The sequence below is a fragment of the Dendropsophus ebraccatus genome, chromosome 4, assembly GCF_027789765.1.
Source record: "Dendropsophus ebraccatus isolate aDenEbr1 chromosome 4, aDenEbr1.pat, whole genome shotgun sequence".
Classification (NCBI taxonomy): domain Eukaryota; kingdom Metazoa; phylum Chordata; class Amphibia; order Anura; family Hylidae; genus Dendropsophus; species Dendropsophus ebraccatus.
Genome location: NC_091457.1, coordinates 139,437,454 through 139,465,192, shown reverse-complemented (window position 1 = coordinate 139,465,192; position 27,739 = coordinate 139,437,454). Strand labels below are relative to the sequence as shown.

Genomic DNA, 27,739 nt, shown 5'->3' with positions numbered 1-27,739 from the left:
TAATATAGAAAGGCTAAAGGATGGAGCACAATTTGTTAATTTCTAAAGCATAAAAAAATAAATACAAAGGAATGATTATTCTTCTATGTTATATACATTACTTATATAGGGAAAGAATGTATAAGAATATACATTATACAGCACAATATGTTGTATATTTCAGTGCAGAATAGTAGAATATTTTACAGATTTTATAAGTATCCTACCTTCTGTTCCTTGATTGCTCAATGCCTTTTCCCTTCTGTCTTCATTAAGTTCATTAGATGAGCTATAGAGCCCAGATGTGGATCATCTTGATTGGGGGCAGAGGAGCGCTTCATACTGTATATGGATGACATGGGCCATGGAATGAAGGAGGCAGTTCCAGAATTCATAGCCTTAAGGGTATAGGTTTACTTCCCAAAGCAGGGGGGCAACGCAGCTGGCAATTCACACAGGCCCTAAGGGTTTAGTTTTATGTATAGGTATGCATGCCTTTCACTCACTTACTGCAGGACAGGGGAAACACTAGTTTGGTTTACTTGAGGAACAAAAAAAATCTAAAATGATGCTTTTCTTTTTATATTTTGGGTTTAGAAATATTAAACACAGAAAGCCACATACTTCCAGGTTCACTTAAATGCTGATATTATCCCTATAAAATTATGTATTGAGCAGGCTTCTTAAACATATCCTGCACAGCAAATGTATTATATGTAAGAGATGTGAACTAGTGGTTCCAGATCATTCCACTTCACATCTGCGATTGAATGTTCCATTTTGATACTACCAGAAACCATATTTGCCACATTTGCTTTGTGCATCTTTCCATGATTGTCCTTTTTTAAATAAAGGTTTCTTGCAGAAGTCTGTAACACATACCGGATTAATACTCTTCCATGAGTCAATGTTTTAGGATCCAAAAATATTTCAACAAATGAAAACCTGCCCAGTTTCACCACTACTTCTGACGGTTTGGGGTTCTAATAACATTTTAATACAATTAGGATGGTCCTGAACATAGAATTCATGGAGAACATTGTATTCCACTTGTCAGATATTATAGTGGAGTGGTGAAACTCAGCAGGGGTAGGGAAATTGCTATATCCCATGTCTTCCACCTAGTTTCTTGTAATATCCCAGCATTTCGGCTATATTGATTCATGTCAAAACCCAAGTGGGCATAGAAGCAGTGGTGGAGCTTGGACAGGAAAGGTGCCAACGCTCAATAGCTGCAGAGTTCTAAAGCTCATCTGGAATTACAATCCGTGTGCTAGGGATTTCAGGACATGGGTTATGGATTTCCATGACCAAGCAGTTGCATGCAAGGCTTACATCATCAAGCACAGTGCTGAATGTTGGATGGAGTGGTGTAAATCATGTTCCCTCTGGACTGTGGAACATTGCAAACATGTCCTGATGAGTGATGAATTACACTTCTCTATCTGGGTTTGGTAAATGCCGGAAGAATGTTACCTGATTGACTGCATTGTGCCTTCTAAAAAGTTTTTGTTAAAGTAGACATTATGCTATGGGTGTATTTTTCAGGCCTAGGTCTAGGCCTTTTATTTCTAGCTAAGGGAAATCTTATTGCTTCAGCATTAGGACATTGTGAACAATTGTATTCTTCCAACTTTTTGAGAATTGTTTGGATTCTGCCTCTATCTGTTCCAGCATGACTGTGCTGGACCTATGAAGGTCCATAAGAACATGGTTGAAAGAGCTTGTTGTGGAAGAGCTAGACATACCCACATAGCACCCTAACCTCAACCCCATCGAACACCTTTAGGATGAACTGGAATGGACATAGTCCTCTGGTCCAATATCAGTGTCTGCACAATTGTTCCCAGAAGAGCAGAGAACCCAATGCCTATGGATTAAGAGTGGCATGCCCTATAAGCTCCTTGAGGGTGTAATATGTTCATGTCTCAGTACTTTTGTCCATTTAGTGTATAATATAAGTATTAATTTATGCAAAGTGATTTCCATATCACTTGCCATTATGTTATCATTAATATATTTGTGTTGCAATTGAAAAATGCACTCTAAATCATAATGGACTCAAAGGGGGACATTTATTAAGTCCGGCGTTTTCTGTCCCAGCAGCTCCGACAGTCCGGAGATCTATGTAGAGGAGCACTGCCTTTACTTAAATCCTGTGCGCGCCAGGAAACTTACGCCAGCTCAGAGCTGAAGTAGGTTTCCTGACTATTTTCTCAAAAAATAAATGATAGAGCGGACTCTGAGTCTGCACCCCCCGTTCTGCCCCTCCACACCCCCTTCCCGCCCCTCTGGCGTACCGTGCGGAAAGTGGCCAGATGCGAATATTTTATTCGCAAAATGGCCATTTGTGAATAAATTTATTCGCATCTGGCCCCTTTCCGCCGAAAAATATGACTTTTTGCTATGATAAATGTCCCCCAAAGTCAATACACAGAATCAAGAAAGCCTGGTGCTAAAAGAATGGGTGAAGGGGGGAATTTCAACTGTTATCTTATGACAAAGTATTTTTTTCTTCTTTATCTTTTTCTTTACAGTAATCATGATATAATAGTGAACAGTAATCGTATGCATCTACCATTGTGTCATATTATATCCATTTTTCCTTAACATTTTCCCCACACATTTTATATGTTGAAATAGAAATTATCATAAAGGGCTCCCTTGAAATTATCATAAAGGGCTCCCTATAAACAGTTAAGACAAATTAGCAATGAACCATTGTAAGACGTTTTTATTTGTGCGTGTTCCAAGAAAAACATTTAGCACCACGTTGATATCAAAACTGGCGAGCTGAGAATTTTCCATTTATATTCCGACTACTCGTAAAAAAAACAACACATACATTGACATTTTTTCATTAGCTAATATTTTTAAGGGGAAAAAAATGTTGGTAAAACTGTCCATTTGGTAAAACCTATGAACTTTTTTTAAATAGAATCTTACAGCCCCTGCTGCTAAGAGTGGCAGAAAGCTTTGGATAGTGGTTAGAGTATAAAAGCAAAAGTACCGGGGGGCGGAGCTAGCAGCCAATGGAGAAGGACGTGTAGCCCTGAGCTCCCGCTCCACACAGTGCATTAAGAAGGCCCTGATTCCAGCAGCACCCCCCTTTTTCATGGGGATCAAGAGCAAGAAGACCCCCTCTTCCACCCCGGCAGCCACCCAAAATGGCCTGCGTGACGCCACACTTGATCGTTACCTGGTCCGGCCGAGTGGCGCAGCTCCTCTCTCCCCAGCTCCACGTGCTTCTGCCGCCAGGAGACCGAGCAAAGCCTGCTCCAATTCTGCCAGCCAGCCTCCCGCAGTGTCCCCCGGAGGTCTGGCCCACGACCACAGCCTTCCCCCAACCAGATCCAGGCGCAGGAAGGAGCGGGGTGCTCGCGGGTCTCCCGTCTTCCCGCTGCCGGCGCCATCTTGCCGTGAGGAGCGCACGCCGCTGCAGGCCACCTCCAGCTCCCAGACAGCCGCACAGAAGGGGGTCACAGTGAGTACGGCTACGGCTCCCCAGACCAGCTCTTCCACCCGGGTGCCTCCAGATAGTGCCCTATCCACAGCGCGGGGCCTGGGAGGGAGCTTACCCGCATTAACCCTGTCGGGACTGATTAAAGGCTCCTCGCCCCCTCACGGCCGGCATACAGGGGTGACACTCATGGCAGATCCTCTGGCAGACATGGCCTCCAGCAGCAAGCAGAGAGACAAAGCTCACCAGAAATCTCACCAGTTATCCTCCCTGCCTATAGAGGATGCTGACTCTCTCCTTTATTCACCCCCACCCCGTTAAGGGGGGCTACGTCCAGGTCCGGTATATGGCCGTTGCAGACTGACTCTGACAATGAATCTCTACACCCCGGCGATGGCTCCCAGACTGTTGTCCAGCAACTTCTATCACAGCTCCCCTCTAAGCATGACTTCCACTCACTCATTACTGAAGTGAAATCTGCCTGCCGGGTGGAAATTTAAGCTGTGAGAAAAGACATTCAGTTGCTGGCTTCCCGGGTTGAAACCTTGGAAGCTGACCACGATGCTACGAGAGAGTATGTATCCCAGTTGCAGTCCACGGTCTCCTCACAATCTGTGGCGTTGAATGATATGCAGAGACACGTGGAAGATCTAGATAACAGAGGAAGGAGGAATAACATCAGGGTCCGAGGCCTCCCTGAGGCCACCGGTGATGACGACCTGCCTGCTACTCTGGAAGCTATTTTCAATATGATCCTCGGTAAGCCTGCGGCCCATAAAATCAAGCTAGATAGGGCACATCGTGCTCTAAAGCCGAAATCCACTACTGGGGTCCCCCGTGACGTCATTTGTTGCGTTCACGACTACACACTGAAGGAACGGATTATGTCCAAAGCGCGATCTCTGCGCAACTTTGACTTTGATGGTGCTCCTGTGCAATTATACCCGGCTCTTTCTTGGATCACCCTACAAAAACGACGCCTGCTACGTCCCCTCCTAACTACTCTGCGCGACAATGATATCCTTTACAGATGGAACTTTCCGTTCGCTCTGGTCGCCCGTAAGGAAGGACGCTCTGCTGTTCTGAAAGATTTATCTGATCTCACTGCCTTCTGTGACACCCTGGCCATCCCGAAACCTCGTCTCACAGATTGGACGACTGCTCCACCACCTCCTTCTCCCCCCGCGGTCTGGCAATCTGTGGGACAGAAACGACGCCGACGCCGATCCAAGGACTCTGTCTCCAGTCAGCGGTCTTCTACTGGGACCTCTTCGTGAATGTCTGCTCACATGTCCCTATTGAGGGTCTCCTAGAGGCTCTCTTCTTGCCTATATACTCTGGGTCTTCTACTATTGATTAATGCTTAAAGTTCCTTTTGCCTTTATGGCACTGTGTGGAGTTGCTTCACTGTCGACACGTTATGACAGTATTGAGTTTATTGTTGCTGTTTTCTCTGTTCACCCTTCTCCAGCCCCCCTGGGGATTTTCATGTTTCATCTCTAGGCGGTTAGCCTTTCAGATGGTTTTGTTGCTTATGCCCCTTAGCCCTCGACAATATGCCTTGGGTTGCTGGACAAGTGCCTGCGTCATCTTTGTTATCTGTTTCTCTGTGTTTTTTGTTGGCCTGTCTGGTCTTCTTCTCCCTTTTTCTCCCTTTCCCCTCCTCCCGCTGTTTGGTCGCCCCACCCCTCCCGTTGGACTTGGATGCCTCTCGCTGGATCTCACCCGTGGGTGGCCCTGCCCTGCCTCATCCCTTCTCCAGACCTGGCTGTGGTGAGTCCTATCATGTGCGAGTGCTTTCTATTTTCTCTTTCCAATTATTAATTGCATATCTTTAAATGTCAAGGGCCTTAACTCTAATGCCAAACGACAACTTGCATTGCGGGATCTTCATGCCGACGTGGCTTTCTTACAGGAAACCCACTTCGATGCCTCAGCCACCTTTAGATTTGCGCAACACGTATACCCCCAGACCTTCTCGGCCTCCTCTGGTAGTAAGCGGGCCGGGGTAGCTATTATGTTCTCTCGCCATTGTCCCATGCAGGTGGTCTCCTCATTTTCTGACCCAGGGGGGAGATGTGTCATAGTTGAGGGTCTAATGCAAAATAAAGCCATCCTTTTTTGTAATGTCTACGCCCCTAACAGGGCTCAAATCCCCTTTCTCTGCAGGATTTTCAAGCGTATTGCTGCCTATCCCCCATCTCCTAGAGTGATAGGTAGAGACTTTAATGTGCCTCTCTCGGGGACTCTGGATCGGCTGTCTTTGCTTGATAAACCATTAACCCGAGATCAGCTTAAACTCTACTGAGTTTAGGAAATTGATTCGCTCCCACTGTTTATATTACCTTTGGCGCATTGATCATCCTGCGGAGAGGGCTTTTTCCTTCTACTCACATCCCCACAAGCTCCATACCAGAATAGATTATTTTTTTGAGAATATCCCTACGGTCCGCCTGCTGGGGGCGGCCGAGATAGGCCCCATTTCCTGGTCTGATCATGGCCCCATTGTTCTCTCGCTGCACTCCCTCCTCACCCCTACTCGTCAATGTCACTGGCGATTGAATGACTCCCTACTGAACACTAGTTTGGTTTACTTGAGGAACAAAAAAAATCTAAAATGATGCTTTTCTTTTTATATTTTGGGTTTAGAAATATTAAACACAGAAAGCCACATACTTCCAGGTTCACTTAAATGCTGATATTATCCCTATAAAATTATGTATTGAGCAGGCTTCTTAAACATATCCTGCACAGCAAATGTATTATATGTAAGAGATGTGAACTAGTGGTTCCAGATCATTCCACTTCACATCTGCGATTGAATGTTCCATTTTGATACTACCAGAAACCATATTTGCCACATTTGCTTTGTGCATCTTTCCATGATAGTCCTTTTTTAAATAAAGGTTTCTTGCAGAAGTCTGTAACACATACCGGATTAATACTCTTCCATGAGTCAATGTTTTAGGATCCAAAAATATTTCAACAAATGAAAACCTGCCCAGTTTCACCACTACTTCTGACGGTTTGGGGTTCTAATAACATTTTAATACAATTAGGATGGTCCTGAACATAGAATTCATGGAGAACATTGTATTCCACTTGTCAGATATTATAGTGGAGTGGTGAAACTCAGCAGGGGTAGGGAAATTGCTATATCCCATGTCTTCCACCTAGTTTCTTGTAATATCCCAGCATTTCGGCTATATTGATTCATGTCAAAACCCAAGTGGGCATAGAAGCAGTGGTGGAGCTTGGACAGGAAAGGTGCCAACGCTCAATAGCTGCAGAGTTCTAAAGCTCATCTGGAATTACAATCCGTGTGCTAGGGATTTCAGGACATGGGTTATGGATTTCCATGACCAAGCAGTTGCATGCAAGGCTTACATCATCAAGCACAGTGCTGAATGTTGGATGGAGTGGTGTAAATCATGTTCCCTCTGGACTGTGGAACATTGCAAACATGTCCTGATGAGTGATGAATTACACTTCTCTATCTGGGTTTGGTAAATGCCGGAAGAATGTTACCTGATTGACTGCATTGTGCCTTCTAAAAAGTTTTTGTTAAAGTAGACATTATGCTATGGGTGTATTTTTCAGGCCTAGGTCTAGGCCTTTTATTTCTAGCTAAGGGAAATCTTATTGCTTCAGCATTAGGACATTGTGAACAATTGTATTCTTCCAACTTTTTGAGAATTGTTTGGATTCTGCCTCTATCTGTTCCAGCATGACTGTGCTGGACCTATGAAGGTCCATAAGAACATGGTTGAAAGAGCTTGTTGTGGAAGAGCTAGACATACCCACATAGCACCCTAACCTCAACCCCATCGAACACCTTTAGGATGAACTGGAATGGACATAGTCCTCTGGTCCAATATCAGTGTCTGCACAATTGTTCCCAGAAGAGCAGAGAACCCAATGCCTATGGATTAAGAGTGGCATGCCCTATAAGCTCCTTGAGGGTGTAATATGTTCATGTCTCAGTACTTTTGTCCATTTAGTGTATAATATAAGTATTAATTTATGCAAAGTGATTTCCATATCACTTGCCATTATGTTATCATTAATATATTTGTGTTGCAATTGAAAAATGCACTCTAAATCATAATGGACTCAAAGGGGGACATTTATTAAGTCCGGCGTTTTCTGTCCCAGCAGCTCCGACAGTCCGGAGATCTATGTAGAGGAGCACTGCCTTTACTTAAATCCTGTGCGCGCCAGGAAACTTACGCCAGCTCAGAGCTGAAGTAGGTTTCCTGACTATTTTCTCAAAAAATAAATGATAGAGCGGACTCTGAGTCTGCACCCCCCGTTCTGCCCCTCCACACCCCCTTCCCGCCCCTCTGGCGTACCGTGCGGAAAGTGGCCAGATGCGAATATTTTATTCGCAAAATGGCCATTTGTGAATAAATTTATTCGCATCTGGCCCCTTTCCGCCGAAAAATATGACTTTTTGCTATGATAAATGTCCCCCAAAGTCAATACACAGAATCAAGAAAGCCTGGTGCTAAAAGAATGGGTGAAGGGGGGAATTTCAACTGTTATCTTATGACAAAGTATTTTTTTCTTCTTTATCTTTTTCTTTACAGTAATCATGATATAATAGTGAACAGTAATCGTATGCATCTACCATTGTGTCATATTATATCCATTTTTCCTTAACATTTTCCCCACACATTTTATATGTTGAAATAGAAATTATCATAAAGGGCTCCCTTGAAATTATCATAAAGGGCTCCCTATAAACAGTTAAGACAAATTAGCAATGAACCATTGTAAGACGTTTTTATTTGTGCGTGTTCCAAGAAAAACATTTAGCACCACGTTGATATCAAAACTGGCGAGCTGAGAATTTTCCATTTATATTCCGACTACTCGTAAAAAAAACAACACATACATTGACATTTTTTCATTAGCTAATATTTTTAAGGGGAAAAAAATGTTGGTAAAACTGTCCATTTGGTAAAACCTATGAACTTTTTTTAAATAGAATCTTACAGCCCCTGCTGCTAAGAGTGGCAGAAAGCTTTGGATAGTGGTTAGAGTATAAAAGCAAAAGTACCGGGGGGCGGAGCTAGCAGCCAATGGAGAAGGACGTGTAGCCCTGAGCTCCCGCTCCACACAGTGCATTAAGAAGGCCCTGATTCCAGCAGCACCCCCCTTTTTCATGGGGATCAAGAGCAAGAAGACCCCCTCTTCCACCCCGGCAGCCACCCAAAATGGCCTGCGTGACGCCACACTTGATCGTTACCTGGTCCGGCCGAGTGGCGCAGCTCCTCTCTCCCCAGCTCCACGTGCTTCTGCCGCCAGGAGACCGAGCAAAGCCTGCTCCAATTCTGCCAGCCAGCCTCCCGCAGTGTCCCCCGGAGGTCTGGCCCACGACCACAGCCTTCCCCCAACCAGATCCAGGCGCAGGAAGGAGCGGGGTGCTCGCGGGTCTCCCGTCTTCCCGCTGCCGGCGCCATCTTGCCGTGAGGAGCGCACGCCGCTGCAGGCCACCTCCAGCTCCCAGACAGCCGCACAGAAGGGGGTCACAGTGAGTACGGCTACGGCTCCCCAGACCAGCTCTTCCACCCGGGTGCCTCCAGATAGTGCCCTATCCACAGCGCGGGGCCTGGGAGGGAGCTTACCCGCATTAACCCTGTCGGGACTGATTAAAGGCTCCTCGCCCCCTCACGGCCGGCATACAGGGGTGACACTCATGGCAGATCCTCTGGCAGACATGGCCTCCAGCAGCAAGCAGAGAGACAAAGCTCACCAGAAATCTCACCAGTTATCCTCCCTGCCTATAGAGGATGCTGACTCTCTCCTTTATTCACCCCCACCCCGTTAAGGGGGGCTACGTCCAGGTCCGGTATATGGCCGTTGCAGACTGACTCTGACAATGAATCTCTACACCCCGGCGATGGCTCCCAGACTGTTGTCCAGCAACTTCTATCACAGCTCCCCTCTAAGCATGACTTCCACTCACTCATTACTGAAGTGAAATCTGCCTGCCGGGTGGAAATTTAAGCTGTGAGAAAAGACATTCAGTTGCTGGCTTCCCGGGTTGAAACCTTGGAAGCTGACCACGATGCTACGAGAGAGTATGTATCCCAGTTGCAGTCCACGGTCTCCTCACAATCTGTGGCGTTGAATGATATGCAGAGACACGTGGAAGATCTAGATAACAGAGGAAGGAGGAATAACATCAGGGTCCGAGGCCTCCCTGAGGCCACCGGTGATGACGACCTGCCTGCTACTCTGGAAGCTATTTTCAATATGATCCTCGGTAAGCCTGCGGCCCATAAAATCAAGCTAGATAGGGCACATCGTGCTCTAAAGCCGAAATCCACTACTGGGGTCCCCCGTGACGTCATTTGTTGCGTTCACGACTACACACTGAAGGAACGGATTATGTCCAAAGCGCGATCTCTGCGCAACTTTGACTTTGATGGTGCTCCTGTGCAATTATACCCGGCTCTTTCTTGGATCACCCTACAAAAACGACGCCTGCTACGTCCCCTCCTAACTACTCTGCGCGACAATGATATCCTTTACAGATGGAACTTTCCGTTCGCTCTGGTCGCCCGTAAGGAAGGACGCTCTGCTGTTCTGAAAGATTTATCTGATCTCACTGCCTTCTGTGACACCCTGGCCATCCCGAAACCTCGTCTCACAGATTGGACGACTGCTCCACCACCTCCTTCTCCCCCCGCGGTCTGGCAATCTGTGGGACAGAAACGACGCCGACGCCGATCCAAGGACTCTGTCTCCAGTCAGCGGTCTTCTACTGGGACCTCTTCGTGAATGTCTGCTCACATGTCCCTATTGAGGGTCTCCTAGAGGCTCTCTTCTTGCCTATATACTCTGGGTCTTCTACTATTGATTAATGCTTAAAGTTCCTTTTGCCTTTATGGCACTGTGTGGAGTTGCTTCACTGTCGACACGTTATGACAGTATTGAGTTTATTGTTGCTGTTTTCTCTGTTCACCCTTCTCCAGCCCCCCTGGGGATTTTCATGTTTCATCTCTAGGCGGTTAGCCTTTCAGATGGTTTTGTTGCTTATGCCCCTTAGCCCTCGACAATATGCCTTGGGTTGCTGGACAAGTGCCTGCGTCATCTTTGTTATCTGTTTCTCTGTGTTTTTTGTTGGCCTGTCTGGTCTTCTTCTCCCTTTTTCTCCCTTTCCCCTCCTCCCGCTGTTTGGTCGCCCCACCCCTCCCGTTGGACTTGGATGCCTCTCGCTGGATCTCACCCGTGGGTGGCCCTGCCCTGCCTCATCCCTTCTCCAGACCTGGCTGTGGTGAGTCCTATCATGTGCGAGTGCTTTCTATTTTCTCTTTCCAATTATTAATTGCATATCTTTAAATGTCAAGGGCCTTAACTCTAATGCCAAACGACAACTTGCATTGCGGGATCTTCATGCCGACGTGGCTTTCTTACAGGAAACCCACTTCGATGCCTCAGCCACCTTTAGATTTGCGCAACACGTATACCCCCAGACCTTCTCGGCCTCCTCTGGTAGTAAGCGGGCCGGGGTAGCTATTATGTTCTCTCGCCATTGTCCCATGCAGGTGGTCTCCTCATTTTCTGACCCAGGGGGGAGATGTGTCATAGTTGAGGGTCTAATGCAAAATAAAGCCATCCTTTTTTGTAATGTCTACGCCCCTAACAGGGCTCAAATCCCCTTTCTCTGCAGGATTTTCAAGCGTATTGCTGCCTATCCCCCATCTCCTAGAGTGATAGGTAGAGACTTTAATGTGCCTCTCTCGGGGACTCTGGATCGGCTGTCTTTGCTTGATAAACCATTAACCCGAGATCAGCTTAAACTCTACTGAGTTTAGGAAATTGATTCGCTCCCACTGTTTATATTACCTTTGGCGCATTGATCATCCTGCGGAGAGGGCTTTTTCCTTCTACTCACATCCCCACAAGCTCCATACCAGAATAGATTATTTTTTTGAGAATATCCCTACGGTCCGCCTGCTGGGGGCGGCCGAGATAGGCCCCATTTCCTGGTCTGATCATGGCCCCATTGTTCTCTCGCTGCACTCCCTCCTCACCCCTACTCGTCAATGTCACTGGCGATTGAATGACTCCCTACTGAACACTAGTTTGGTTTACTTGAGGAACAAAAAAAATCTAAAATGATGCTTTTCTTTTATATTTTGGGTTTAGAAATATTAAACACAGAAAGCCACATACTTCCAGGTTCACTTAAATGCTGATATTATCCCTATAAAATTATGTATTGAGCAGGCTTCTTAAACATATCCTGCACAGCAAATGTATTATATGTAAGAGATGTGAACTAGTGGTTCCAGATCATTCCACTTCACATCTGCGATTGAATGTTCCATTTTGATACTACCAGAAACCATATTTGCCACATTTGCTTTGTGCATCTTTCCATGATAGTCCTTTTTTAAATAAAGGTTTCTTGCAGAAGTCTGTAACACATACCGGATTAATACTCTTCCATGAGTCAATGTTTTAGGATCCAAAAATATTTCAACAAATGAAAACCTGCCCAGTTTCACCACTACTTCTGACGGTTTGGGGTTCTAATAACATTTTAATACAATTAGGATGGTCCTGAACATAGAATTCATGGAGAACATTGTATTCCACTTGTCAGATATTATAGTGGAGTGGTGAAACTCAGCAGGGGTAGGGAAATTGCTATATCCCATGTCTTCCACCTAGTTTCTTGTAATATCCCAGCATTTCGGCTATATTGATTCATGTCAAAACCCAAGTGGGCATAGAAGCAGTGGTGGAGCTTGGACAGGAAAGGTGCCAACGCTCAATAGCTGCAGAGTTCTAAAGCTCATCTGGAATTACAATCCGTGTGCTAGGGATTTCAGGACATGGGTTATGGATTTCCATGACCAAGCAGTTGCATGCAAGGCTTACATCATCAAGCACAGTGCTGAATGTTGGATGGAGTGGTGTAAATCATGTTCCCTCTGGACTGTGGAACATTGCAAACATGTCCTGATGAGTGATGAATTACACTTCTCTATCTGGGTTTGGTAAATGCCGGAAGAATGTTACCTGATTGACTGCATTGTGCCTTCTAAAAAGTTTTTGTTAAAGTAGACATTATGCTATGGGTGTATTTTTCAGGCCTAGGTCTAGGCCTTTTATTTCTAGCTAAGGGAAATCTTATTGCTTCAGCATTAGGACATTGTGAACAATTGTATTCTTCCAACTTTTTGAGAATTGTTTGGATTCTGCCTCTATCTGTTCCAGCATGACTGTGCTGGACCTATGAAGGTCCATAAGAACATGGTTGAAAGAGCTTGTTGTGGAAGAGCTAGACATACCCACATAGCACCCTAACCTCAACCCCATCGAACACCTTTAGGATGAACTGGAATGGACATAGTCCTCTGGTCCAATATCAGTGTCTGCACAATTGTTCCCAGAAGAGCAGAGAACCCAATGCCTATGGATTAAGAGTGGCATGCCCTATAAGCTCCTTGAGGGTGTAATATGTTCATGTCTCAGTACTTTTGTCCATTTAGTGTATAATATAAGTATTAATTTATGCAAAGTGATTTCCATATCACTTGCCATTATGTTATCATTAATATATTTGTGTTGCAATTGAAAAATGCACTCTAAATCATAATGGACTCAAAGGGGGACATTTATTAAGTCCGGCGTTTTCTGTCCCAGCAGCTCCGACAGTCCGGAGATCTATGTAGAGGAGCACTGCCTTTACTTAAATCCTGTGCGCGCCAGGAAACTTACGCCAGCTCAGAGCTGAAGTAGGTTTCCTGACTATTTCTCAAAAAATAAATGATAGAGCGGACTCTGAGTCTGCACCCCCCGTTCTGCCCCTCCACACCCCCTTCCCGCCCCTCTGGCGTACCGTGCGGAAAGTGGCCAGATGCGAATATTTTATTCGCAAAATGGCCATTTGTGAATAAATTTATTCGCATCTGGCCCCTTTCCGCCGAAAAATATGACTTTTTGCTATGATAAATGTCCCCCAAAGTCAATACACAGAATCAAGAAAGCCTGGTGCTAAAAGAATGGGTGAAGGGGGGAATTTCAACTGTTATCTTATGACAAAGTATTTTTTTCTTCTTTATCTTTTTCTTTACAGTAATCATGATATAATAGTGAACAGTAATCGTATGCATCTACCATTGTGTCATATTATATCCATTTTTCCTTAACATTTTCCCCACACATTTTATATGTTGAAATAGAAATTATCATAAAGGGCTCCCTTGAAATTATCATAAAGGGCTCCCTATAAACAGTTAAGACAAATTAGCAATGAACCATTGTAAGACGTTTTATTTGTGCGTGTTCCAAGAAAAACATTTAGCACCACGTTGATATCAAAACTGGCGAGCTGAGAATTTTCCATTTATATTCCGACTACTCGTAAAAAAAACAACACATACATTGACATTTTTTCATTAGCTAATATTTTTAAGGGGAAAAAAATGTTGGTAAAACTGTCCATTTGGTAAAACCTATGAACTTTTTTTAAATAGAATCTTACAGCCCCTGCTGCTAAGAGTGGCAGAAAGCTTTGGATAGTGGTTAGAGTATAAAAGCAAAAGTACCGGGGGGCGGAGCTAGCAGCCAATGGAGAAGGACGTGTAGCCCTGAGCTCCCGCTCCACACAGTGCATTAAGAAGGCCCTGATTCCAGCAGCACCCCCCTTTTTCATGGGGATCAAGAGCAAGAAGACCCCCTCTTCCACCCCGGCAGCCACCCAAAATGGCCTGCGTGACGCCACACTTGATCGTTACCTGGTCCGGCCGAGTGGCGCAGCTCCTCTCTCCCCAGCTCCACGTGCTTCTGCCGCCAGGAGACCGAGCAAAGCCTGCTCCAATTCTGCCAGCCAGCCTCCCGCAGTGTCCCCCGGAGGTCTGGCCCACGACCACAGCCTTCCCCCAACCAGATCCAGGCGCAGGAAGGAGCGGGGTGCTCGCGGGTCTCCCGTCTTCCCGCTGCCGGCGCCATCTTGCCGTGAGGAGCGCACGCCGCTGCAGGCCACCTCCAGCTCCCAGACAGCCGCACAGAAGGGGGTCACAGTGAGTACGGCTACGGCTCCCCAGACCAGCTCTTCCACCCGGGTGCCTCCAGATAGTGCCCTATCCACAGCGCGGGGCCTGGGAGGGAGCTTACCCGCATTAACCCTGTCGGGACTGATTAAAGGCTCCTCGCCCCCTCACGGCCGGCATACAGGGGTGACACTCATGGCAGATCCTCTGGCAGACATGGCCTCCAGCAGCAAGCAGAGAGACAAAGCTCACCAGAAATCTCACCAGTTATCCTCCCTGCCTATAGAGGATGCTGACTCTCTCCTTTATTCACCCCCACCCCGTTAAGGGGGGCTACGTCCAGGTCCGGTATATGGCCGTTGCAGACTGACTCTGACAATGAATCTCTACACCCCGGCGATGGCTCCCAGACTGTTGTCCAGCAACTTCTATCACAGCTCCCCTCTAAGCATGACTTCCACTCACTCATTACTGAAGTGAAATCTGCCTGCCGGGTGGAAATTTAAGCTGTGAGAAAAGACATTCAGTTGCTGGCTTCCCGGGTTGAAACCTTGGAAGCTGACCACGATGCTACGAGAGAGTATGTATCCCAGTTGCAGTCCACGGTCTCCTCACAATCTGTGGCGTTGAATGATATGCAGAGACACGTGGAAGATCTAGATAACAGAGGAAGGAGGAATAACATCAGGGTCCGAGGCCTCCCTGAGGCCACCGGTGATGACGACCTGCCTGCTACTCTGGAAGCTATTTTCAATATGATCCTCGGTAAGCCTGCGGCCCATAAAATCAAGCTAGATAGGGCACATCGTGCTCTAAAGCCGAAATCCACTACTGGGGTCCCCCGTGACGTCATTTGTTGCGTTCACGACTACACACTGAAGGAACGGATTATGTCCAAAGCGCGATCTCTGCGCAACTTTGACTTTGATGGTGCTCCTGTGCAATTATACCCGGCTCTTTCTTGGATCACCCTACAAAAACGACGCCTGCTACGTCCCCTCCTAACTACTCTGCGCGACAATGATATCCTTTACAGATGGAACTTTCCGTTCGCTCTGGTCGCCCGTAAGGAAGGACGCTCTGCTGTTCTGAAAGATTTATCTGATCTCACTGCCTTCTGTGACACCCTGGCCATCCCGAAACCTCGTCTCACAGATTGGACGACTGCTCCACCACCTCCTTCTCCCCCCGCGGTCTGGCAATCTGTGGGACAGAAACGACGCCGACGCCGATCCAAGGACTCTGTCTCCAGTCAGCGGTCTTCTACTGGGACCTCTTCGTGAATGTCTGCTCACATGTCCCTATTGAGGGTCTCCTAGAGGCTCTCTTCTTGCCTATATACTCTGGGTCTTCTACTATTGATTAATGCTTAAAGTTCCTTTTGCCTTTATGGCACTGTGTGGAGTTGCTTCACTGTCGACACGTTATGACAGTATTGAGTTTATTGTTGCTGTTTTCTCTGTTCACCCTTCTCCAGCCCCCCTGGGGATTTTCATGTTTCATCTCTAGGCGGTTAGCCTTTCAGATGGTTTTGTTGCTTATGCCCCTTAGCCCTCGACAATATGCCTTGGGTTGCTGGACAAGTGCCTGCGTCATCTTTGTTATCTGTTTCTCTGTGTTTTTTGTTGGCCTGTCTGGTCTTCTTCTCCCTTTTTCTCCCTTTCCCCTCCTCCCGCTGTTTGGTCGCCCCACCCCTCCCGTTGGACTTGGATGCCTCTCGCTGGATCTCACCCGTGGGTGGCCCTGCCCTGCCTCATCCCTTCTCCAGACCTGGCTGTGGTGAGTCCTATCATGTGCGAGTGCTTTCTATTTTCTCTTTCCAATTATTAATTGCATATCTTTAAATGTCAAGGGCCTTAACTCTAATGCCAAACGACAACTTGCATTGCGGGATCTTCATGCCGACGTGGCTTTCTTACAGGAAACCCACTTCGATGCCTCAGCCACCTTTAGATTTGCGCAACACGTATACCCCCAGACCTTCTCGGCCTCCTCTGGTAGTAAGCGGGCCGGGGTAGCTATTATGTTCTCTCGCCATTGTCCCATGCAGGTGGTCTCCTCATTTTCTGACCCAGGGGGGAGATGTGTCATAGTTGAGGGTCTAATGCAAAATAAAGCCATCCTTTTTTGTAATGTCTACGCCCCTAACAGGGCTCAAATCCCCTTTCTCTGCAGGATTTTCAAGCGTATTGCTGCCTATCCCCCATCTCCTAGAGTGATAGGTAGAGACTTTAATGTGCCTCTCTCGGGGACTCTGGATCGGCTGTCTTTGCTTGATAAACCATTAACCCGAGATCAGCTTAAACTCTACTGAGTTTAGGAAATTGATTCGCTCCCACTGTTTATATTACCTTTGGCGCATTGATCATCCTGCGGAGAGGGCTTTTTCCTTCTACTCACATCCCCACAAGCTCCATACCAGAATAGATTATTTTTTTGAGAATATCCCTACGGTCCGCCTGCTGGGGGCGGCCGAGATAGGCCCCATTTCCTGGTCTGATCATGGCCCCATTGTTCTCTCGCTGCACTCCCTCCTCACCCCTACTCGTCAATGTCACTGGCGATTGAATGACTCCCTACTGAACACTAGTTTGGTTTACTTGAGGAACAAAAAAAATCTAAAATGATGCTTTTCTTTTTATATTTTGGGTTTAGAAATATTAAACACAGAAAGCCACATACTTCCAGGTTCACTTAAATGCTGATATTATCCCTATAAAATTATGTATTGAGCAGGCTTCTTAAACATATCCTGCACAGCAAATGTATTATATGTAAGAGATGTGAACTAGTGGTTCCAGATCATTCCACTTCACATCTGCGATTGAATGTTCCATTTTGATACTACCAGAAACCATATTTGCCACATTTGCTTTGTGCATCTTTCCATGATAGTCCTTTTTTAAATAAAGGTTTCTTGCAGAAGTCTGTAACACATACCGGATTAATACTCTTCCATGAGTCAATGTTTTAGGATCCAAAAATATTTCAACAAATGAAAACCTGCCCAGTTTCACCACTACTTCTGACGGTTTGGGGTTCTAATAACATTTTAATACAATTAGGATGGTCCTGAACATAGAATTCATGGAGAACATTGTATTCCACTTGTCAGATATTATAGTGGAGTGGTGAAACTCAGCAGGGGTAGGGAAATTGCTATATCCCATGTCTTCCACCTAGTTTCTTGTAATATCCCAGCATTTCGGCTATATTGATTCATGTCAAAACCCAAGTGGGCATAGAAGCAGTGGTGGAGCTTGGACAGGAAAGGTGCCAACGCTCAATAGCTGCAGAGTTCTAAAGCTCATCTGGAATTACAATCCGTGTGCTAGGGATTTCAGGACATGGGTTATGGATTTCCATGACCAAGCAGTTGCATGCAAGGCTTACATCATCAAGCACAGTGCTGAATGTTGGATGGAGTGGTGTAAATCATGTTCCCTCTGGACTGTGGAACATTGCAAACATGTCCTGATGAGTGATGAATTACACTTCTCTATCTGGGTTTGGTAAATGCCGGAAGAATGTTACCTGATTGACTGCATTGTGCCTTCTAAAAAGTTTTTGTTAAAGTAGACATTATGCTATGGGTGTATTTTTCAGGCCTAGGTCTAGGCCTTTTATTTCTAGCTAAGGGAAATCTTATTGCTTCAGCATTAGGACATTGTGAACAATTGTATTCTTCCAACTTTTGAGAATTGTTTGGATTCTGCCTCTATCTGTTCCAGCATGACTGTGCTGGACCTATGAAGGTCCATAAGAACATGGTTGAAAGAGCTTGTTGTGGAAGAGCTAGACATACCCACATAGCACCCTAACCTCAACCCCATCGAACACCTTTAGGATGAACTGGAATGGACATAGTCCTCTGGTCCAATATCAGTGTCTGCACAATTGTTCCCAGAAGAGCAGAGAACCCAATGCCTATGGATTAAGAGTGGCATGCCCTATAAGCTCCTTGAGGGTGTAATATGTTCATGTCTCAGTACTTTTGTCCATTTAGTGTATAATATAAGTATTAATTTATGCAAAGTGATTTCCATATCACTTGCCATTATGTTATCATTAATATATTTGTGTTGCAATTGAAAAATGCACTCTAAATCATAATGGACTCAAAGGGGGACATTTATTAAGTCCGGCGTTTTCTGTCCCAGCAGCTCCGACAGTCCGGAGATCTATGTAGAGGAGCACTGCCTTTACTTAAATCCTGTGCGCGCCAGGAAACTTACGCCAGCTCAGAGCTGAAGTAGGTTTCCTGACTATTTTCTCAAAAAATAAATGATAGAGCGGACTCTGAGTCTGCACCCCCCGTTCTGCCCCTCCACACCCCCTTCCCGCCCCTCTGGCGTACCGTGCGGAAAGTGGCCAGATGCGAATATTTTATTCGCAAAATGGCCATTTGTGAATAAATTTATTCGCATCTGGCCCCTTTCCGCCGAAAAATATGACTTTTTGCTATGATAAATGTCCCCCAAAGTCAATACACAGAATCAAGAAAGCCTGGTGCTAAAAGAATGGGTGAAGGGGGGAATTTCAACTGTTATCTTATGACAAAGTATTTTTTTCTTCTTTATCTTTTTCTTTACAGTAATCATGATATAATAGTGAACAGTAATCGTATGCATCTACCATTGTGTCATATTATATCCATTTTTCCTTAACATTTTCCCCACACATTTTATATGTTGAAATAGAAATTATCATAAAGGGCTCCCTTGAAATTATCATAAAGGGCTCCCTATAAACAGTTAAGACAAATTAGCAATGAACCATTGTAAGACGTTTTTATTTGTGCGTGTTCCAAGAAAAACATTTAGCACCACGTTGATATCAAAACTGGCGAGCTGAGAATTTTCCATTTATATTCCGACTACTCGTAAAAAAAACAACACATACATTGACATTTTTTCATTAGCTAATATTTTTAAGGGGAAAAAAATGTTGGTAAAACTGTCCATTTGGTAAAACCTATGAACTTTTTTTAAATAGAATCTTACAGCCCCTGCTGCTAAGAGTGGCAGAAAGCTTTGGATAGTGGTTAGAGTATAAAAGCAAAAGTACCGGGGGGCGGAGCTAGCAGCCAATGGAGAAGGACGTGTAGCCCTGAGCTCCCGCTCCACACAGTGCATTAAGAAGGCCCTGATTCCAGCAGCACCCCCCTTTTTCATGGGGATCAAGAGCAAGAAGACCCCCTCTTCCACCCCGGCAGCCACCCAAAATGGCCTGCGTGACGCCACACTTGATCGTTACCTGGTCCGGCCGAGTGGCGCAGCTCCTCTCTCCCCAGCTCCACGTGCTTCTGCCGCCAGGAGACCGAGCAAAGCCTGCTCCAATTCTGCCAGCCAGCCTCCCGCAGTGTCCCCCGGAGGTCTGGCCCACGACCACAGCCTTCCCCCAACCAGATCCAGGCGCAGGAAGGAGCGGGGTGCTCGCGGGTCTCCCGTCTTCCCGCTGCCGGCGCCATCTTGCCGTGAGGAGCGCACGCCGCTGCAGGCCACCTCCAGCTCCCAGACAGCCGCACAGAAGGGGGTCACAGTGAGTACGGCTACGGCTCCCCAGACCAGCTCTTCCACCCGGGTGCCTCCAGATAGTGCCCTATCCACAGCGCGGGGCCTGGGAGGGAGCTTACCCGCATTAACCCTGTCGGGACTGATTAAAGGCTCCTCGCCCCCTCACGGCCGGCATACAGGGGTGACACTCATGGCAGATCCTCTGGCAGACATGGCCTCCAGCAGCAAGCAGAGAGACAAAGCTCACCAGAAATCTCACCAGTTATCCTCCCTGCCTATAGAGGATGCTGACTCTCTCCTTTATTCACCCCCACCCCGTTAAGGGGGGCTACGTCCAGGTCCGGTATATGGCCGTTGCAGACTGACTCTGACAATGAATCTCTACACCCCGGCGATGGCTCCCAGACTGTTGTCCAGCAACTTCTATCACAGCTCCCCTCTAAGCATGACTTCCACTCACTCATTACTGAAGTGAAATCTGCCTGCCGGGTGGAAATTTAAGCTGTGAGAAAAGACATTCAGTTGCTGGCTTCCCGGGTTGAAACCTTGGAAGCTGACCACGATGCTACGAGAGAGTATGTATCCCAGTTGCAGTCCACGGTCTCCTCACAATCTGTGGCGTTGAATGATATGCAGAGACACGTGGAAGATCTAGATAACAGAGGAAGGAGGAATAACATCAGGGTCCGAGGCCTCCCTGAGGCCACCGGTGATGACGACCTGCCTGCTACTCTGGAAGCTATTTTCAATATGATCCTCGGTAAGCCTGCGGCCCATAAAATCAAGCTAGATAGGGCACATCGTGCTCTAAAGCCGAAATCCACTACTGGGGTCCCCCGTGACGTCATTTGTTGCGTTCACGACTACACACTGAAGGAACGGATTATGTCCAAAGCGCGATCTCTGCGCAACTTTGACTTTGATGGTGCTCCTGTGCAATTATACCCGGCTCTTTCTTGGATCACCCTACAAAAACGACGCCTGCTACGTCCCCTCCTAACTACTCTGCGCGACAATGATATCCTTTACAGATGGAACTTTCCGTTCGCTCTGGTCGCCCGTAAGGAAGGACGCTCTGCTGTTCTGAAAGATTTATCTGATCTCACTGCCTTCTGTGACACCCTGGCCATCCCGAAACCTCGTCTCACAGATTGGACGACTGCTCCACCACCTCCTTCTCCCCCCGCGGTCTGGCAATCTGTGGGACAGAAACGACGCCGACGCCGATCCAAGGACTCTGTCTCCAGTCAGCGGTCTTCTACTGGGACCTCTTCGTGAATGTCTGCTCACATGTCCCTATTGAGGGTCTCCTAGAGGCTCTCTTCTTGCCTATATACTCTGGGTCTTCTACTATTGATTAATGCTTAAAGTTCCTTTTGCCTTTATGGCACTGTGTGGAGTTGCTTCACTGTCGACACGTTATGACAGTATTGAGTTTATTGTTGCTGTTTTCTCTGTTCACCCTTCTCCAGCCCCCCTGGGGATTTTCATGTTTCATCTCTAGGCGGTTAGCCTTTCAGATGGTTTTGTTGCTTATGCCCCTTAGCCCTCGACAATATGCCTTGGGTTGCTGGACAAGTGCCTGCGTCATCTTTGTTATCTGTTTCTCTGTGTTTTTTGTTGGCCTGTCTGGTCTTCTTCTCCCTTTTTCTCCCTTTCCCCTCCTCCCGCTGTTTGGTCGCCCCACCCCTCCCGTTGGACTTGGATGCCTCTCGCTGGATCTCACCCGTGGGTGGCCCTGCCCTGCCTCATCCCTTCTCCAGACCTGGCTGTGGTGAGTCCTATCATGTGCGAGTGCTTTCTATTTTCTCTTTCCAATTATTAATTGCATATCTTTAAATGTCAAGGGCCTTAACTCTAATGCCAAACGACAACTTGCATTGCGGGATCTTCATGCCGACGTGGCTTTCTTACAGGAAACCCACTTCGATGCCTCAGCCACCTTTAGATTTGCGCAACACGTATACCCCCAGACCTTCTCGGCCTCCTCTGGTAGTAAGCGGGCCGGGGTAGCTATTATGTTCTCTCGCCATTGTCCCATGCAGGTGGTCTCCTCATTTTCTGACCCAGGGGGGAGATGTGTCATAGTTGAGGGTCTAATGCAAAATAAAGCCATCCTTTTTTGTAATGTCTACGCCCCTAACAGGGCTCAAATCCCCTTTCTCTGCAGGATTTTCAAGCGTATTGCTGCCTATCCCCCATCTCCTAGAGTGATAGGTAGAGACTTTAATGTGCCTCTCTCGGGGACTCTGGATCGGCTGTCTTTGCTTGATAAACCATTAACCCGAGATCAGCTTAAACTCTACTGAGTTTAGGAAATTGATTCGCTCCCACTGTTTATATTACCTTTGGCGCATTGATCATCCTGCGGAGAGGGCTTTTTCCTTCTACTCACATCCCCACAAGCTCCATACCAGAATAGATTATTTTTTTGAGAATATCCCTACGGTCCGCCTGCTGGGGGCGGCCGAGATAGGCCCCATTTCCTGGTCTGATCATGGCCCCATTGTTCTCTCGCTGCACTCCCTCCTCACCCCTACTCGTCAATGTCACTGGCGATTGAATGACTCCCTACTGAAGAACACTGTCACTAGGGACTCTATAAAGTCCTGCATAGCATCTTATTTTGTGGAAAATGAAGGCTCTGTGGGTTCCATGCCTGTCTTGTGTAATTAGGGGCCACTGCATAGCTTTAGGCTCTAGATTAAAGAAAGATGCTATTGAGGCTAAACGATTGATTCAGTCCCTTGAGCGAACTTTGGCGGCTCGCTCCACTCTGGGGACACTGCGTAAGCTAATAGCGGCTAGGGCAAGGCTGCGAGACCTCCAGATGCACAAAGTAGAACGTTTACTGCTATACTCTAAACAGCGGTTTTACGAAAAGGGAATAAGGCTCACACCTTGTTAGCCCGCCGGCTGAACGACCTCTCGGCCGCGCAGTCTCCCCAGGCCCTCAGGGACCGTTCTGGACCCTCGGGATATTGCCTCTGTGTTTGTTGACTATTTTTCTAAACTATATTCCCTCCCTTCCTCTTTGCCCACAGACCCTTCTGCCCGCAGCCACCGTCTAAGAACCTTTTTGGAGGGTTGTCGTCTCGGGACGTCCAGCGCATCTCCCTCCTGGGCAGGATAGCTGCTGTCAAAATGACCATCCTGCCGAAGCTCTTGTACTATTTCGAGACACTTCCCGTTAGGGTACCCATGCCTGAGCTCAAGGCATTGCAAACGTCTATTTTTAAATTTATCTGGGCTGGAAAGAGGCATCGCATCCCGAATTCAGTGTTAATGAGGAGTAGATCGCAGGGGGGTCTAGCGGTCCCTAACATCCAATTATACTATTGGGCAGCCCATCTTCGGCATGTGTTTGGATGGTCTTCCCTTCAGACATATAGGCGATAGGCAGTGATAGAAAAACTCTGGCTTACTCCTATACATCCGAACTCCTTTCTGTGGTCCCCGACCTCTACCCTGCGCTCGCCTGCCCCACTATTGGGCCCTATCCAATTCACTAGACATGTTTGGTCCTCTTGTGCATCTAAATTTGCTCTGTCCTCCAAAAACTCTCCTTTGATTTCTTTCCTGTTTTCTCCTTCTCTGGAGGTGGGCATGGACCCTGCGGCTGCCCGCTTGGGGTCAGGTAAAGGCCTTTTCCAACTGGCGGATATAGTGGACCCCCTCACGCGTGTCCTCCTGCCTTTTGCCACACTGAGTGATAAGTTCGGCCTTCCTGGGTCGGAACGTCTCATGTATATGAGTGTGCGACACTATATGCAAACCATATTTGGCACTGCGGAGGTTTCCAGGCCCACCCCCTTTGAACAGCTGGCCAGAGTGGGGTCCCCCTCTAAAGGGCTCATTTCTGCTATTTACTCTATTTTGAACTTACCTGTGGGAGACTCTCGCATCCGTCATAAATATATGGACAGATGGGAAGTGGCTTTATCTAGACCTATTCCCCTGGAGTTGTGGCAGATCATATTGAGCAGGGCAGTGTCTTCTTTCATCTGTACTAATTATAAGGAGGTCCATTATAAATTCCTGATGCAGTGGTACCACACCCCGGAGCTCCTCCATAAATTTAATGCGGCCATCCCTGCCCTCTGTTGGAGGTGTAATACTCATACAGGCTCCCTGCTCCATGTTTTCTGGGATTGCCTGGGTATTACTGGCTATTGGTCCCAGGTGCATTCACTCCTGTCTGCAGTGCTGGGCGTGCAGATTCCCCTGGACCCACTGACCTATTTGTTTAACATCACCCCTAAGACTCTGGGGGAAAAAGCCCACTAAGTTACTACTGCTGCTTCTTACAGCAGCTAAGTCCCTGATTCCTCGCTGTTGGAAGCAGGTTTCCCCCCCTTCCCATGTGGATTTACTCGCCCGAATCAAGGACATTAGAAGTTTGGAAAAACTGACAGCCTCACTGAATAATACTCTCCCTCGTTTGAGGCTATCTGGGCTCCTTGGGACGCATATTGCTCAGACTCTGGTGCCCCTAGCTGATCTCTTGCATTCGAGTCCTCCATCCCCCCCCCCCCCCCCCCCCCCCCCCCCCTCTTACCGACCCTCGTGTGTTCTTGTGTTGTCCTGTGGGTTGTTGTTTGTCTTTCTTTCATGTTTCGTTTTATCCTGTGTTGTAGAGGTTGATGCCCCTCGAGATCCTGTTTCTTCTCTTACTTGAGTTTGAGATGCTTCTTGCCACTGCTCTCTTATGATTGGAATGCTGTGTTTTTTATTGCATTATTTTGTGCTTTTGATAGCTCTCGTTTTATTGCTTGGTATTTGAATGTGCAAATATTCTCTCTTTCATTGTTACTATTCTTATGTGTGTAAAATTATACATACATACATGTATAAATAATACAATTAAAAAAAAAAAAAAAAAAAAAGCAAAGGTACCTTTGTTGGAACCGAAGCTGCTTGCAAAATGTTTGAAATGTTTTTTTTATATTTCTCAGTCATTTTTAAAAGGGAATGTGTAAGGCAGTTTAAGTGCCACTGACTGGCACTCCTCCTGGCTCCCCCTCACCTTCCACCAGGTGTCAAATGCTGAGCATTCGGGTCTGGCGGAACACCAAACGTTCGGCAAGTTCGCTCACCACTTTCAACCTCTCCTCAACTGACAAACACGACTATGTATGTCAATCCTGGAGGAGGTAGGCAGTGAGGGCCAGCAAGGGGACATGCTAGTCTGTGGCACTTGCTTGCTATCTCCTCCTTGACACTTGGCTAAGAAATATAAAAGCAATTTTATATAAACATATGGGGTGGATTTAGCAAGACCGGCATACTCATACGCCGGTCTTCAATTAGGCCCTGCCCCTTTTACCCTGTCTGAATTCACTAAGAGGCACACGCCTCTTAGTAAATCCGTCCGGGTGGCTGATCCTGGGCCCGGCGCACCAAATCTACACCTGTTTTGAGATTTGGCGTAAATCATGTGAGGCTTTCCCCCGTCCGCCCATTGGGCAAGTGGGGAATATGGCAGACGTACTCCAGGAAAAAGGGGCGAATCTGCGCCTTCTCTCTGGCGTATGCCCCTGACGGAACATTCATAGATGCCCCCCACAGTATATATGTAGCCTGAGCTTGCAATGTAATGTTTGTTCTAAAAAACTTTGTATCATAGTCAACGTTAACACTTTCAGCTGTTTGTGCTACATTATCTCTTCTGTGAGGTTGGACCGTTCCCCTGTGAGGATTAATGAGGTTTAGGTGTCTGTGACCCTGCTACTAGTTCACTGGTTGTCCTCTATTTGACCCACAAGACCTGACCTTTTGGTCATGTTTTGTTCAAGTTGTTCAGCCTTCACGATTCAGAACTTGCAAAAGTCGCTCAGAGCTTCTTTCTTCCAACTCATCAATTTTAAGAATTGACTGTTGACTTGTTTAACATGTCTTACTCCTTGACTTGTACTACTGTACCATGATAAACTGTGTTACTCATTCATCTGTCAGTAGTTTTAAGTTTTAGCTGAATGGTGTATGTCTACATTTCTTAGTGCTCAGAACTTTTAGCATTTTCAGAATTCAGTATTAGTTTGATCAGGTACAAGAAAAAACTATTTTTAACGTTTGATGGTGCATTTTGTATTTTATTCTGTGCCAGGAACATAATTATAATGTTGTGGAAATCCAGTAATTATTAGCTCGTTAAATTGTGCTAGTGAATAAATATGTTATATATGTTTCTTTCTATAAATATTTTATATGTCCAAGAAATGCCCCATAAAATGTGATAAATTGTGAGGCCCATGGTTGGATAAATCTGAGAATGTTTTAATCTCCATGACTTGGAAAACTTATATTGGTTGAGAGACCTTGCAGTGGGGGAGGTGTAGGCATGTTATGTGTGTCCTTTGTGTATGTGGTTTATAGGTGCCAATGTTTAGTTTAAGCAGAGTAGAACTACATTAATATGTAAAGTTACATACAGTTGTCATATGCCACCTGTCATGTCAGTGTTGAATTAAGGCAGCAAGCACTGGTATCATCTGAAAGGGATAGGTAGCGAGGATATACTAGCATTTTCTAATAGGTGGGGGGAGGGTTCTGAGTGCTCAGGCCATCACGATTGGAAAGGTGGCCATACATTAACTGACATCAATTATCTCTCCCATACGGCCCCTGTCCTCCCCATACACAGCCTAGCATCCCTGTGTTCTCTATGGGGAGGGTTAAAGTTCTCTATGGGGAAGCTTAAAGCTTCTTCAGCCAATAATCGCCCTGTGTGAAAGTGATCAGCCAAAGTGCAATAAAATGCCAGATCCTTGGCTGATCGCATCTTTAACTCCTAGGCGACCAAGGACGTACCTTTTGCTATGAAGCGCTCTCCGGAGTGGAGCGCACTTCATAGGAGGTGGGGGCCAGCTGCATCCTGGCCCTCACCGTTAATGACAGGCTGCAGCGTGTCATTAACCCCTTAAACGCTGCCTTCGCGGAGCGGGCAGTCCCCTGTCACTTACTGAACGGGACCCCCGCAGTGTGACTGCGGGGGTCCCGATCGCTGTATCGGACTGCCGGAGGTCTCTTACCTTCCTCCGTGCGGTCTGATCGGTTTTCTGCTCATTGAGCCTGCCACAGACAGCCTCAATAAGCAGAACGCCTATTATACTGATCAATGCTATGCCTATGGCGTAGCATTGTACAGTGTCTGCAATCTATTGATTGCAGGTAAATGTCCCCCAGGGGAACTTATAATGTGTAAAATATGTAACTAAAAGTAAATATGTTTTTATAAGTACCCCAAAGCCCCTTCCTCTAATACGGGTACGTCATATGTCCCTAAGAGGTTAAAGTGTACCTGTTACAATGTACTCTGACCTGATCGGGGCGAAATTCATTCTGCTGTCGAAATTTGGGTATATTTGGCTATGATCATGCTGAGGCAGCCCTCAGCTCTGTGTCTGCATAAGGTGTTACTCACCTTGGTTATTAGGTGCGGTGTGTACATGGGGGTACCAGTCCAGTGCACTAAACCATGACGATTGTAGGAGTCAGGCAGCACTTGTTACGCTGCCAATATTGGAAGTGAGGATGTCTCAAAAGACTGTGACAGGTGCTGTCCGGAAGTGGGAGGAGGAAATGGAGGATTCAAGCTTCCAGTCTTACCAAGGAGTGATAGTAAGACAACATTTTAACATTTTTGTTTTTTTGTTGCCGGACTATTCCTTTAACATGTGGATATCCAAAACTGATCTCCCGCCCATTCTGCAAAGATCGGTGGAGGGAGATGCAGGTCGTGTTTCTGACGCAACCGTCCTACACCCAGC

At 46.6% G+C, this 27,739-nt stretch overlaps 1 protein-coding gene across 7 annotated transcripts in view; it reads left to right on the top strand.

Annotated features, from left to right (window-relative positions):
• CENPP (centromere protein P) overlaps positions 1-27,739 on the top strand; it is a 240,311-nt gene that overhangs the window by 38,925 nt on the left and 173,647 nt on the right. The window lies entirely within an intron of this gene.